We start from the raw sequence: 14,772 nt of genomic DNA, 5'->3' as shown, positions 1-14,772 counted from the left end.
CCCCATGTCAGCCCTTAGTCACCTGCAACAGGCATCTCCGCGAAAACCCAGCCCCTGGGTTTCCCAAGTCATGGCACACCCTCCGGATTTGGGCTGGTGCGGGGGCCGTGTCGGGCTGCTCCTGTGCGGTGCCCGTGGGTAGCCCACTGATGACCCCACCGTGGAGCTCGGGCTCGGGGCCTGGGCCCTGCCCACACGGGAGTGCGGTGCAGGGAGTGCGGTGCAAGGCGTGCGTGCCGCACGGAGGGTCTGCACGGGGCCGCGCACCGCCCGCAGGCCACACGTGCGGCTCCCGGCGTGTCCTGCTCATTTTTAGTCGAGACTCCCCCGTTTTCCTATAAATTTGCTTCACGTGAGCAAGTGCGTAAGGCCCTCCTCTGGTGAGTCGGGTTGGAAGGACTGATCCGAGGTGAGGGGCTGCATCTATTCTCAGATGTTTTGGAGCGAACAGCCTCAGGCGGTCCCCACCCTCAGCCTTGGCAGGGATGCGTAGCTGGCGCCCCAGAGGTGACAAATACAGAGAGTAAAGATAAGAGAAATGTCTAAAGCATCGGGAAAGGTAAAAAAAAAAATCTATTTTTGTACAAATGTAATTTTATCCGTCATGTATACTTGGATGAGACGGTGGGGTGGGGGGGTGCTCCTTCTGTTTCTGCTTCAGCACGAGGCGAGTGTTTTCTGACCTGCTGGGACTGGAGACGGAGCAGGGCCCAGGCTCCCCAACACGGCACAGGCCTGGTGGCGCTGCTGCGAGCACAGGGAGCTCGCCTTCGGGCCGCGTCCCTGCCGCCGCCACCTCCCGAAACGCCCACTGTAAATGCCACCCCAGTGTGACTGGTCCAGGGCGCTGGCTACGGGCCGGGGTGGTGAGCAGCAGTCTGGGAGTCGGGGACAGGAAACGGAAAACCGTGAAAGGAGAAACAAAATACGAGCGTTTAAAAATACAGCATCACCTTTCAGGCCTCGTTTGTTCTGCTGACGTTTCGTGTTCAGGTGTGGAAGTTGACAGCGCAAGGGGGCTCGGGGGGCTGCTTGCTGTCCCCAGCCCCACAATGGGCCACCTGGGGCTGCTTCCGGTCTGCTCCGCTGTGGCCCGCAGCTCTCCGGCCAGCCCCTCTCTGAGCTCCAGGGCCGATGCAGCGGCCTCTGGAGAGGGCCCCCGGGCATCTGCCGGCCCTGGCACAGCCCTCACGTGGCTGCCTGCCTGGCCTCGGCGTCCACGCTGGCCAGATGGGTGGGCAGCTCCCAGTGGCACAAAGTGAGCAGTGTCCCCTAACTGCCCCACAGGTAACCTGCGCGGCGCCCATCTGTACCCACACTGTCCCCACCCACGGGGAAGGCCCCGAGCAGCTGGGGTGGGGTGGTTGAGGGTGGGGGTCTCAGACGGCACTGAGTGTGAAGGCCACTCCCAGCTGGGGGCGGGTAACAGCCCATCAGGCAGGCCGCTCCCACGCACCTCCCTGCCCCGGTTCCCAGCCGGAGCTGGGTTTGGGAGTGGTGGGGACAGAGGGGCCCTCGGGCCTCCTGTGGTAGAGCTGGACACCCACGGCCTCCCCACCCCGGGTGGTGGCTGCTCTTTGAGCCCCAACAGCTGGGTGACAAGTGCCAGCAGGGCTCTGGAGCCGCAGGAGCGACTGCTGCCACTGTAGGACCCGCAGCTGAGCCCAGTGCTGATGGCTGGGCCTCGGAGGCCTGGTGTCCCCCCGTCCCCCATCCGGGCTCTGCACCCACCCAGCAGGACCCAGCCGGGACCTCCTGGACCAGGCTGGCCATGGGAGCCACGGGGGCCAGGAGGGAGCCTTCCAGGGTGCCAGCCCTGCTCCCCCCACGGGCCTCTGGGCCTTGCTGGGCATTCTTGTCATAGGGTCTCACACATACCAGCCCTGGGTACCTTCCCGGGGGTCCTGGAGGATTGGGGGTTGCCTCCTGGTCGAGGGGCTTCATTCTACCTCCCACATGCTTGAGCCCTCTGCGGGGCGCACCGCACGGGACCCTGGACCCCTGGTGGCCCTGCTTCCTGAGCAGGCCCCCACCAGCACTGGGCGTGGCTGCCACGGAGTGAGCCGGCGAGCCCAGTGGGGAGACAGCGGGCAGGGCTGGGGGGGCCAGGGACAGGAGGGCACTTGAGCCCTCTGCACCCCCTACACACCCGTGCGGGGAAGACGGGGTCCTGACCTCCTGACAAGTCCTGTGGAGAGCCCTGGACGAGTGACGCCTGACCATTAGGGACGGCGCACTGACCCAGACCCCCAGGGAGCACACCTGGGTGGTGCACTTGCCCAGGGAGGTCAGGGAAAGGGAGGGCTGTGCTGAGCTTCCCCAGGGTAGCAAAGGCTCTGCCGCCTCCAGTTGCCATGGCGACGCCCACCCAGGACAGCCTCCCTGGACTGGAGGTGCTGAGCTTGGCGAGTTTCTCAGCAGCAGGAGCAGAGGCTGATGGCGGAGTCAGTGGGGCGTGAGGTCCATAACCTTCGAGCAGGGGTGGGAGGGGGCTTCCAGTGGGAGGCTGCTGAGCGCCCACCCGGACCAGGCCCTGCGCCGGGGCCAGGCGCCTGGTGCTGGGGAAGGGCCTGCCCTGCCGTCCAGCAGGCGGGAGGGGTGTGTGTGGCCCGTGGGGGCATCTTGGGGAGAGGCCCTGGGACCGGGCAGCGGACGAAAAGGTCAGAGGAGGGGACGCCACTGCTGGGCCCAAGGGGCAGTAGCACCTACAGGGACAGAGACCCTGTGGAAGTAGGGGATTCGTGGGGACCTCAGGTGGGAGGGGCCCCTAATGCCCAAACGGTCCCATCTGCCCCCAAACTCGGGGCTCCCCAGTGGCGTTAAGGACTGACCCTGGCTAGGACACGGGCGAGGCCAGTGTGGCACACTACCGGGGGCCCAAGACAGAGCCCAAGGATAGTGGCCGGGACTGTGTCCCTAGGGGGCGTCCAGCCGCTGGTGACCTCTCAGACTTCGTCCAATGTCAGAGTGGAGCGTCCGTTTAACATCTCCATCCACCCTGCCTCCGCAGAACCTTGTGTGAAGGTGCCCAGAGGAGGCTGGGAGCGGCCACAGCCCCAGGACTCCTCCTGGGGCCCAAGGTGGGGCCCAGGGGCAGGACCAGCCCGGCCCCCGACCCCTTGGCTTTGACAGACACCCATGGGAACCCCAGGCCGTCGAGGCTGCCCTGGGTCCCTCAGCACGGAAGCCCTGGCCCCAGGTGCCCCAGGTGCTAGGCGGCACTGCCCCCTTCTGGTGCCGCTGAGGCAAAGCCCACCCAGATCCTGTCCAGTCCCTTCCCACCTGTGCTGTTTCCTGCAGCAGGGGCACCAACTCCCTGGATGTGAGACTCCCCTGCAGCTTTAGGGGACCCTGACCCCCGGGCCGCCCCCTGGCCCATTAAGTCAGAAGGTGTGAGAAGGGATGGCCGGACCCAGGCTTTATGAAAACGCCGGGAGTGGGCCTTGCAGTCCTACTGTGGGCTTGGCCTTTCGTCTTGGTACGAGTTCTGTTCTTGCTGGGCCTGTTTCCCCGTCCCCACAAGGACAGAAATCGCATGTCCCAGGGCCCTTCTGAGGAAGGCGTACAAGGCTTTGATCAACCAGAAAATGCTCTGCAGTCACCACTTCCTGGGTCATTCTGGCCTGAAGGGGCTTCACGCAGGGACGTGGGCCAGGGGTGGGTCCAGGGCGTGGGGCCCCGGGGCGGGGGCGGGAAGGTGGTTGTGCCCTCGAAGGTGCAAACCCAAGGGCAGGTCGGAGCTGCCCACGGGGCGAACGGGAATCATGGAGAGGAGACTTAGTCCGTTTACTCCTTCATTCATTCACTGGACAAACTTACCAGGCCCAGCCCCCACCGAGGGACTGGCTACCCCACTAGGGCAGGAAGGCGGGGGACAGCTGTCCCTGACCCTGAGCCTCAGGCCCAGTCTCACTCCCTGGTGGCCCTGACCTAACTCGAGGGGCTGGCTCTGGAGGCTGTGACCCAAGGCCTGCGCAGTGTGGCACTTGCACACAGTGGGGCCGAAAACGCCTTCCACCCATGGGGCCAGTGTTCACAAGGCTGGACATTGTCCAGCGACCGGGGATGGAGAGCGGGCGACGGGATGCGCTGCGCGACCCGGGGGAAGCAGCTGCTGAGCCACAGACGGAGGCGGATGAGCCGTAAAGGCCCGTGGCTGGGTGAGAGAGGCTCGCTCAGGAAGAGGGAAGGCCTCGAACCGCCACGTCCATTGCGGGTCGTTCTAGAAGAGGCAGAGCACAGTGGCGGTGGCGTGGGTTCCTGTTTGGAAGCCCGAGTGGCAAAGCCAGTCGCTGTGTGTGCGACACCATCCTGGCGGATCAGAACACCGTGCACACGCCAGAAGCCTCCGCACCCTCCAGCACGAAGCGCGCTTCGTGTGTGCCCATGTGACGGTGACTCAGGAGGCAGCAGAACCCCAGGACAGAGTGTGGGCTGTGGAACGAAACGGCCTGCCTGTGGCACAGAGGGATGGAGGGGATGGGCGCTGGCCCGGTGGCTTTGGGGTCCGTGCGCCGGGACGGGGCAGACCTTCTGTATGCGGTGGGTGTGGCTGTTTCCCAGGGCAGAAGGTTCATGGCTGAGATGCTGCTGTCCCGGGGCCCTGGAAAGGTGACCATGGAGGCAGCCAAGCTTGTTGGAGTGTGAGTGACAAGATGATTGGGGGGCGGAGACGGGGGCAGCTAGAATAATTTGGGTGGTGAAGGGTCCGAGCTGCAGACACTGTGTTAAGTGTCACACAGGAGGCTGCAAATAGAAATCTCTGTCTGTCCTCAAATGTCATGTGGGTTAGGGTGCACACGCCTCCTCATGCCGTAGCCCAGGGCCTGGACGTGGCGCCCCCAGGGCCTTGCCCGCTACCGCCACCTGCCATCGGAGGCCCAGGGCTCCTGGGGACACGGCCACTCTGGCACCAGGCAGGCAAAGCTCCTTGCAGGACCAGACGGTGAAGGGAAACGCAGGAGCACGACAGTGGGGACGTGGAAGGGACACGGGGCGCAGCCAGCCCAAGCTGGAACAAAGGAAATGAAGGCGCTTTGGATTGTAACTCGAAGCACAGCGTGAATGCTCACGAGTCCTCACTTGTGGAAATGGGCGGCTGGACACGTGAGCGGTGGTGGGGAGAGCAGGTCCCCTCGCTGTAGGGAGGTGCTCCACGCTCTGGGGCCCCTGACACCCCACTCCTCCCGGCCCAGGGCGTGGTGACGTCCCTGTAAAGTGAACAGTGTCGGGAGGGACAGGACACCTGGCTAACATGCCTCAGAAAGTGACCGAGGTCAACACCACCGTGACGAGGCACGTGACAGCACAGGCCCCTGACTGGAGGCGGTGACTGGGTCCCCATTCTCTGTGATCTTGCCCCCAACCCCCCCCACCCCGTGTAACCACACGAAACACACCAGGCCAGTCCCCACTGAGGGCCTTCTACAAGGACTTGACCGTGACTGTGACCGGTCCCTCTCAAAGCTGTCAGGAACATGGCAAGTCTGAGCCGGGGGCCCATCCAGAGAAGCCCGAGGAGAGGGCGCATCCGGGGGCCCTGGGAGGGGCCCTGGGAGGGGCCCCGGGACAGGAAAACCCCAAGGGGGCTGGCGCAGGAGTCACGACGCCCAGTGGGTTCATCAGCTCCTGGTTGAGCTAACCTAGGACGTGGGCACCGGAGGGTGGGAGGGGAGAAGGGGGTGGAGCCTATGGGGTTGGGGGCGGGGCGGGATGGGGACTCACCTCCCTTATGATTCTGAAATGAAAAGTTTCCTTAGAAAACAAAAGCAGTGTGTGTACATTTAACAAAAAAGCCCCATACTGTTGCCTACGTACGTGTGGAGACCGACTGTTTACCGAGGACCGGGTGAGAGAGAGCAGCTGTTGAGAGTGCGGACTTGGCTTTCGCAGAGGGAGCCGCGTACGGCCTTTATCTCCATCCCGTGTCCTGGAGAGCTGGGGGAAGCAGGAGAGGGAGGGCACGAGGCGGTGCTGGGCGGGACTGGGGTCCCGTGGGTGCTGGGCGGGGACTGACGGGCCCCCCTGCTAGGCTCTCCTCCATCCCTACCTCTTCTCCGCGCAACGCCGGCCCCCCCCCCCCCGCAAGGTTGGAATCCCTAGCTAGGTCCTCGTGGCCTGTGTGGAGCCTCAGTTTCCCCAGCAATGAGAGCCGTTCCGGGATGGAGACGATCCCAGTGGAGGGACCGCCTCTGTCAAGGTTGCACGCGGTAGCTCATGCTGCAAGGCCCCAAGGTTCCCTGGGCGGGCGGGCGAGCGGGCGGGAGCAGCTTGGAGAGGCAGGCGCGAGTAGGATGGCAGCCTAGCTCGGCGGGTGGCACCCAATCCCGCCACCAGGGGGCAGCATCGCCTCGCGCAACGCGCCCTGCGAAGAGCTGGGTGGTACCTGCTGATTGGCTAAGTCCTGCTCGTCTCTCGGGCAACCGCCCGCCTCTCTCCCAGTGCCCCGCCCTCCGCCTGATGGGCGGAACCCAGTGAGGGCCCTGGGCCCTGGACCCAGGACCTCGAACCGTGCAGCGGGGCTACGGCAGCCAGGGGCCCCCTGCCAGCATCTCTAGTTTCACCTTGGCTGAGGGGTCCCCCTTGTCCTCCAGCTTCCGTCTTTCCCACATCCTGCTCTGGAAACAGCGGAAAGAGAGGGAGCTCTCAGAGCCCTGGGGGAAGGCTCAGGAGCCTGGTCCTGAAAACTCCAGGTCCCCGGCCCCAGGGCCCCTGTGTTTCCCTCCTAGCTGGTGTCTCACACCCAGAGGTGGGGAGTGGGCAGGCGGGTGCACCTGCTGCCGGAGGCCGAGGAGGTGCGGAACGCAGGGAGGCGGGGTGGGGAAATGGACTGCCTGGGACACCCCCACCCCCCATGCTGGTCCTGGGCAAGGTTCTTTGGGAGGCCCCTCCAAGGCCAGACCTTCTCAGGGGTGAAGAAGAGATGATGCATTTTGGCCACTTTGGACCCCAGTGTGACACCCCAGCTGTCCGCAATCCCTGAGGGGGCCCCCTCCCTGTTCTGAGAGAAAGGCAGCTGGGGATTCGGGGGAAGCCTGCGCCTGGGGGTGCAGGTGGGGAGTGAGAGGAGGGGGCTGGGCGACCAAGTGCACAGTGTGGTCAGGGCGGCCTCCCCAGGGCCCAGCCAGGCCAGGAAGTAGGGAAGGACATCCCAGCAGGAACAGCGCATGCAAAGGCTCAGAGGAGGGAGGAGGGGCCCACGGGGCAGGTGAAGTAAGGGCGGGAAGGCCCACACCACGTAGCATCTCCAGCCCTTGGAGCGAGCTGGTCACCGCCGCTCAACCCCACTTGCCATGTACACCTGGCGCGCGCTCCCGCCTGCCCTCAGTCTAGAGCCCGCCGCCAACTCTGCGGCTGCTCGCCAGGCGCTGGGGCCTGCGCCGCCCACCCACTCACTCATTCACTCATTCATTCATTCGTCCATCAAACACTGCCTGGAAACTGCATAGGCCAGGCCCTGGGCCGGCTCTGGAGAGAGCAGAGTCAGCGCAGAGTCGGCCCCGTGAAAATAGAATCCGGAATAGAAATAGCCCTCCGTGTGACTAAAATTTTCCTGGTAGCCATGTTAACAGCCATGTGAATTTTAATAATCTGTTTTATTTAACCCAATATATCAGACCATGCTTGTTTCACCACGCAGGCAATACTGGCATGACCACCAAGCTGTTTTACATTCCCGCTGTGGGTGCCGTGTCTACGAGATCGGGTATATTTCACACCAACGGCCCCTCTCCACTCCTGCTCGCCACGTCTCAAGGTCTCAAAAGCCACCTATGGCTTGTGGCTGGTGTTTTGTGCAGTGAAAGTCTAGAACATTCTCATGGAGCTGCTTGCAGGCTGATCTGTACCAGGGGGAGGCCATGTTCAAGGTGCTGTGGGAGCACAGAGGAGAAGCGGCCAGTGGGGAGGGAGTCTGGAAGGCTTCCTGGAAGAGGCGGGACTTGAACTGGGCACTGAAGGATGAATAGGAGTTCTTTGGGTACAAACCAGGGAAAGGAAAATCTTCCCATTTTATTTCCAGAACCTTGAGGAGGACTCATGAGGACCAAGGACCTTCAGGGGCCTCCCCCAGGGCCTCCTGAGGACCCGCTGGCTTAAATCTCATTCTTCCCGCCCCGGGCCAGTGTGGTGGGCATTTTCCATCTCTGAGTTACACGCCCTCGGGGCTAGACGTTGGGCCACTAACAAGCAGGCCACAAATCGTGCACTGCACCATCCAGGCCGCTGGGTGGTGTTTCCTGGCCCTGCCGCAGTTTCCTGAGGCCACTGTGCACCCCTGTGACCCTTCCAGAACCATCGAGTATGTGTTACAGGGAGAAGGTGCAGGCGTGGTCTCCGGGCTCCTTCTGTGCGGTCTTCCTCCTCTAACTGAGATCTCTCTTGCTGCTGCTAGGACCGCAGGCAAGGCTGCTTCACGGGGCAGCTCAAAAGCCTCCTGCACAGGGGCCGTCCCCAGGGCGGAGCCTGGAAAGCTGCTCGGTTCCCCAAACCTTAGGCACGAATGCTCCAGAACATTTCCACAAAGACTCAAAGCTTAAACCCACATCAGGAGCGTCTCAAGGGAGGCACCAGTGGGGGGTGGCCGAGGGCGGGCACCGCTCTGAGTGAAGAGGCTCCCGCCCACCCTCTGGGGGTGCTGGCCGCCCCTTCTGTAGAAAGAGGGGGTTGTCCTGTGTCTCCGGGTGAGGAGGCAGCAAGGCCCCCCATGCAAATCTCCCTCCTCTGCTGTCCGGAATCCAAGTGTCAGGCCCTAGCTGGAGGCTCGGTGCCGCCCATTCCACGGACAGACACGTGCTGCCCACGGTCCCGCCTCGTCTGTCTCGGGGTCCTGGGGGTGGGAGCAGGGCCCAGCAGTGGGGCCACCAGGAAGGGTGCTCTGCCTAAAGCTGAGGGGAGAAAGCCCATAGTGACTGGGGGTGCTGGGCTGCAGTGCCATGCCCGCCCCCCCCCCCATGTCAGAGTGGTGCAGGCCCCTGGGCGCTCCGTGACCAGGGTGTGGGCTGCAGCAAGGGGTGGGGTTTGGATTCAGGCTCTGTGACCCCCACTCAGCCTCCACCCATCACCTGTAAGGTGGAGGGGACAGCAGTGCCATCCTTGCCTGACACTTTGGTCCCCTCCCTCTCCCACCTGGGCTCATCTGGGCCGACTGCCTCCCAGTGTGGTGCCTGGCGGGTGTAAAGGGTTAACTCAGCAGATCTGGGATGTCCACGCCCCACAGGCGCGTCCAAGAAAGGTCGGGGCCCAGCCCAGATCCCAGGAGGGAGCATTCCTCTGGGCCCTGGGGACATCCTGCCCGATAGAGTCTGTGTCACTGGGGCCTCGGGCCCAGCCGGAGGGTCTCTGCTAGAGAAGCATTCGGGGCCCTGGGCCACACGGAACAGCCCCCGCTCTGGAGGGGCCAGAGACCAAGGTCAACCATGTGGGGGGTCCAGTGGTATCCCTGGGATAGACTCTCTGTGAGAACTGGACGCCAAAACTTGGGGGACAGGGCTCCCCTGGTTGGCAACACGCCACTCAGGTTGTCACACACTGGCTGGGAGGACTGTCACCCCCATGGCCCCACTGGGAAGGGAGAGCCAGGGGCTGGAGCCCGGCCTCCCCAGTCCCTACCCCCCCTCACCGAAATGAGCCGTGACAGTGACAGTGAGGACTGCGGCCTCCTGGCTGTGTGTCCTTCCTGCAGACACAGAGCTGAGGGGGGTCTTGGGTGACCTAGACCCTCAGGGTCAGAGTCAGGCAAGGGGAGCGGTGCCAGTTGGGCCTGACAGCACCGATCCCACAGCCCCCTTCCAGGAGCCCTACGGTGCATTTTGGACCCTTTGGCCGTTGGGCCAACGGCCTCTGACACCCTTCTGCACCTGTCTTCCTTCCCGGGTCTGCCCGCCCAGGTATCTGCTGGCACTCCAGAGGCCCCAGGGACAGCCGAACCATGGGAGGTGGGGGACCTGCTGGCTAAGGTGGGGGACATGGGAGGTATGGGGGGCATGGGCTGCCCCTCCTGCCAGGCACAGGGAGGCAGACAGGCTGTGTGGTCTCAGAGGCCGGGCGCTGGGGCCCGGGGGCCATGTTGCCCTCACCGAGGCATTGCTGGCTTCCTGGAGAGCCTGCACGGCCAGGGCCCCCCTTGCCGCCTCCCCAAGGCCCCACGCCAACCTCCTGGCAGGAAGGGCCTCTGGGCCCAGCGGTGGGTCTGTCTGCCCCAGGCCTTTGCTCGAAGTACCTCCCCTGCCTGGCAGGCCTCTGCCTGGGGAAGCCGGGCCTCCTGCGGGGCACAGGTGCCCATTCCGCCAGGAGCCCAGGGGAACCTGCCCTCCGTGCTCAGACCACACCTGCGTCCAGGTGAGCAGGTCTCGGCGAGGCACTCCCCGCCACCTGCCCCAGGTGGGGCTGCTTTAACGAAAGCTCGTGTGGAGACGTGGCTTCCCCACGGCCACAGTGTGAGCAGGCAGCCGGGAGCCACACAGGGCTCGGTCCGAACCCTGGGGCCGACCTCGGGGCCACGGCCTCTGCTCGGCCTGCAGCTCGGGCCTGGGTGTCCAGGGCGACAGCCCACGGCCACGTGGCCGCGTCCTCTGGCACCCAGACCAGGGCATGGGGGTGGCCGAGCACTGGGAGCTGGCTGCAGCCGGACGCCGCCCCGGCCTGCAGACGTGGCCGGCCGCCCCCACCCTGCCACGTGGCAAGCTCCAGGCCGGCAGGCAGGAAGCTGGGAGCGCTCGCTCTCTACTGGGGAAGTTTTGGAGGATTGTGAGGAGGAAACATCTGGCCGTGGTCCAAGGAACATAATAGAAAAAAGAGAGCGAGCGAGGGGGTGGGAGGGAGGCGGGCGGGCGGTTCGGAAAAGCCATCTGATTCCACTTTGCGGAGACGAGGGCGCTGGGGCCGCAGAGACCCTCCTGCTGACTTCAGATTCCAGCGGCGCGGTGACGTCAGTGGGAAACTATGGAGCTTGGGCTGCTTCTGCGGCGCACGGAGAGCGAAGGGCCGCAGGCCGGCTCGGCCGGGGCGGGACAGCCCAGGAACTGTGTGGTCTTCCAGAGGGGGGCTCGATTCGCACTTACGGGGTTGTTGGGTCTCCAAGGCCAGGCCCGGCCCCACCCCTGGTGGGAGGGAAGCCCTCTGACTCCCCCCAAAGGTTCAGTGTTTCTCAGCCCCTCCCTGGGCCCCAGTGCTGGGAACGGGGGAGCCCCCGGCTTCCCCGAGCCTGTTCTGCTTTGCAAGCCTTGGGCGTGGGTGGGGCTCCCAGGCCTGGGAAGGTCCCCGGGGCTTGCTCAGACCTCAGGGCTCTCTGCTGTCTGCGGGCCCCAGTGCCGGTGGTTCCTCGATTTGCCCTCACCGGGTCCCCGGGTCCCCGGGTCCCCGGCTCCTGGCTCCCGCGGGGGTGAGGATGGAGGCCTGTGTCAGTCCCTGCTGCCCCGGAAAGGTTCTGGTCCCTGGGTCAAGACCTGGCCCGTCCCAGCACCTCCTGCCAGAGTCCCCAGTGTGTGTGTCCCCGAGCCAGGGTCCTGGAACATGACAGGAGCTGCCCAGGGAAGAGTGCCCTTTCCTGTCCCCAAGATTCCGGGACTTTCTACCCCGATGGCACCAGCCTCACCTGTGGACGCCCCTCCTCAGACCCTGCCTGCTCTTACCACCCGGGGCCACCAAGGCAGGAAGGGCCTCGAGCAGACCCTGCCTGCTCACACTGTGGCCTTGGAAAGCTGTCACAGCCTGCCGTCTCCGGGATGTCTCAGCCAGGGGGCGAGCAAGGATGGCCTAGCTGAGTGTCACCTCGGTGGTTCACCTTGGAAGTCATCTGAGTCCCATAGGACGTGTGACAGGCGGCAGGCTGGTGCCTGCGGGACCGGGAGTGGGGGCCTGGTGGCAGGGGCCAGGCAGGAGCGGGCTCTGGCTGTGCCAGGCCCCGAAGGCAAGGCCGCAGCCGGCTGAGGACCCAGGCTTTCCATCCAGGAAGCTTCAGCGTCGGCAGCAGAACCTGGAGTCATGGGCTGGGGCCTCTTGGCCCTGGGGGTCTGAAGACATTTTTTCTGTGGAAAGCAGACTCTGGCTGTCTGCTAGCAGGAGCTCGGGGCCCTGGCCGCCGCGGGGCCCTCGCTGTGACTGTCCTCTGCCGGTTCTCTTCGCCTGACTTTCTGCGGCCGAGGAGGGGCAGGGGTGGTGGGCCAGGGTCAGCCTCCAGCCAGTGCCTGTCCTCGGAGCCTGTGGTTTGCTTTCTGTCTGCATCTGACTTCGGAGCGAGATGGGACAGGGAGCAGCAAGGCCCTGGCTGTAAGGAGACAGACCTGACTCCCTCGTTAACTCTCCAAGGGGAAGCTGGGGGGTGGTTCAGGGAGTTCGGTGTGGGGGTGGGGGTCACGCTCCTGGGCACTGCGGAGCGGAGGGCCGGGAGAGGAGGTCTTTGGGAGCGGCTGCCGGAGCCCTGCTGGGAGGCACCAACCAGCCTCGTGTGGCACCCCTGGGGGTCCGTTCCCTGAGGGGGTCCCTGGCTGTGAGCACGTTGGTCAGAAGTCTGCCCTGGAGCCCCTTGAAAGCCTCATCCCCGACGGACACCCCAGGGACCCAGGGTGTGCGTGACACCGGGCCTGGAGCAGTGGGGCAGCGAGTCTCCGTGTCACCCAAAAGAGCTGCAGCACCCGCGTGGGAGGGGCAGGGAGGGCCGGCCGACCTCAGGCAGTGGCCTGGGTCCCAGCCGGGGGGGGCCTCCTGGCTGGGTGTGGGCCGGGAAAGAACCATGTGCATTCTCCCCAGGTGGTCTTGGCAACACGGTCCTGGGGCTCCTAAAGGGGGAGCTCTGGGACCATCCCAGACCCTGCCCCCTCCTCCAGGAAGCCCTCCTGAGCCACCCCTGCCTGCCTGAGCTTGTTTCTCCTTTGGATTCTGCTGGGTTCTGCGCGTGGATCACACGGTCCGACCTTCGGGTCTTCTCCCCAGAGAGCACAGGCAGCGCCAGGCCCCAGACTCGGCTCAGCGAGGGCTCCCCGCAAACACCGGCGGTGCTTCCCGATGGGAGAGCGGCACCAGGCACGTGGCGCCAGGCGTCCCAGGCAGACAGGCCTGCGTGCGACCCCCAGCTCTGCCACCCACCATCCGCATGGCCTTGGGCAAGGTGTCCCTTGCTCTGAGCCTCAGTTTCCTCTTCTGTGCAATGGGCTCATAGTGGACTGGTAGGGTTTCAGGGGATGACGGGCGCTAACCCCAGGCCCAGCGGGGGAAGGCGGGGTTTCAGAGGTGCGGCCGCCGAGCCAGGCAGCATGGATCTCCGCCCCTTGGTGTTCGCAGGGACCCTGAAGGGTGTTTCAGTCGCCTGAAGAGCTGCGTCCGGGGAGATGTGACCCATTCACCGGAGGTGGCGTTGGTGAGTTGGGCCAGGGGGCTGTAGGGAAGGGCTTCGGGGGAGCCAGGGGGGCCCGGCGCCTCCTCACGTGCAGACCCGCTGCCTCTGCCAGACCTGCGTCATTTTCTGCCTCGGGGTGGATGATGGCAGCCCGAGGAGCGAGGGCATCGGTTTCGCTGGAGCGAGGGAGAAAGTAAACCCGAAAACAGCCGGGCCGTCGAGCCCCAGGCCGGCCAACGCCCAGCCTGGCAGATGTGTCCCTGCAGGAGCAGGAGGCGCTGGTGGCTGTGGCAGGACAGCCTCTGGTCATCCTGGGCTGTCCGTCTGGCTTCCATCCACGGGTGTGTCTCCCCGGCCTGCCCCATGTTCCAGAAGGTTCCATGTTTGTGCAGGTCACTGGTCTGGAGTCGGTCCCACGTGTCACCGCAGCGACAGCCTCCTTCCTGGTTCCTCCATGCTTCTCGTTATTAAAAACGAATAGAAAGTCGTAGAAGGACAGCAGGCGCCCCCCAGCCCCTGCGACTGCTGACCCCCGCAGTGGAAGGCCCGTTCTGTGGGGGAAACTGGGGTCCTGGTAGAGGGTGTCGGGTGAGACAGGGGGGCCCCTGACGCTCGGCATCCCCCGCCAGAGGCAGAGGACGCAGGTGGGGAACTTGCGAGGCCACGTTTTGCGCTGGTGAGGCCCTGCCACCCCTGGGCCGGCCCGTGGGGCAGACGCTGGGGCCTGAGGCCTGGGGCCCCACAGGCCACCTTGGAGCTTCGTGGGCAGGAAGGGAGCCCAGTGGTCTCTTGGGGGTGGAGCTGGGCAGCCAGAGCTGTGGCCAGTCTTGAGACCCCTCTGCTTGTCCTGCCACTCCGCTGCGTCCCACCCCTGGTCTCCATTCCCACCCCTGACCTGTGACTCTGGCTTCAGTCCCAGTGAGCCCGCTGGCCTCGGCTCATGGGCCTCTTTCAGGTGAGATGGTGGGAGAGGTCACCTGAGGCCAGATGGCAGCCGGGACCCTGCAAAGGAGCTGAGCTGGGTGGGGGTGGGTGGGGAGCGGAGCTGAGGGCAGGGGCCTTGCTGCCTTGCTGGGTCGGGCTGCCTGCCACACATCAGGCTGAGGGCTAGGCAGTCCAGGTACAAGGAGGCCCTGGTGTTTAGGGTTCCCTAAACAGCGGGCGAGGAAGGGGGGCTCAGAGGGCCCCTCGGGCTGAGGCCTGAGCTGTGCTGCCCAGGCCACCTTTGGAGACAACACCTGGGACCCGCCCGGCTTGGTCACATGCTCTGAGGTCCAGGCACAGCTCCGCCGCCTCTCTGGGCCCCGCCCTGCCCCGGGCACCACGGGCTTCACACGGTCAGCCTGAGAAGTCGGAGTGGGGTCTGAGCCCGTCCGCGCCGACGGGGCGGTGCTGTCGAGCAGAAGCCAGTCATCAAGAAGCAGGTTTTGGCCCTAAAA

Source organism: Sturnira hondurensis, unplaced genomic scaffold (genome assembly GCF_014824575.4).
Source record: "Sturnira hondurensis isolate 20B ecotype Veracruz unplaced genomic scaffold, ASM1482457v3 Scaffold0022908, whole genome shotgun sequence".
NCBI lineage: Eukaryota > Metazoa > Chordata > Mammalia > Chiroptera > Phyllostomidae > Sturnira > Sturnira hondurensis.
This window is presented reverse-complemented; position numbering follows the sequence as displayed.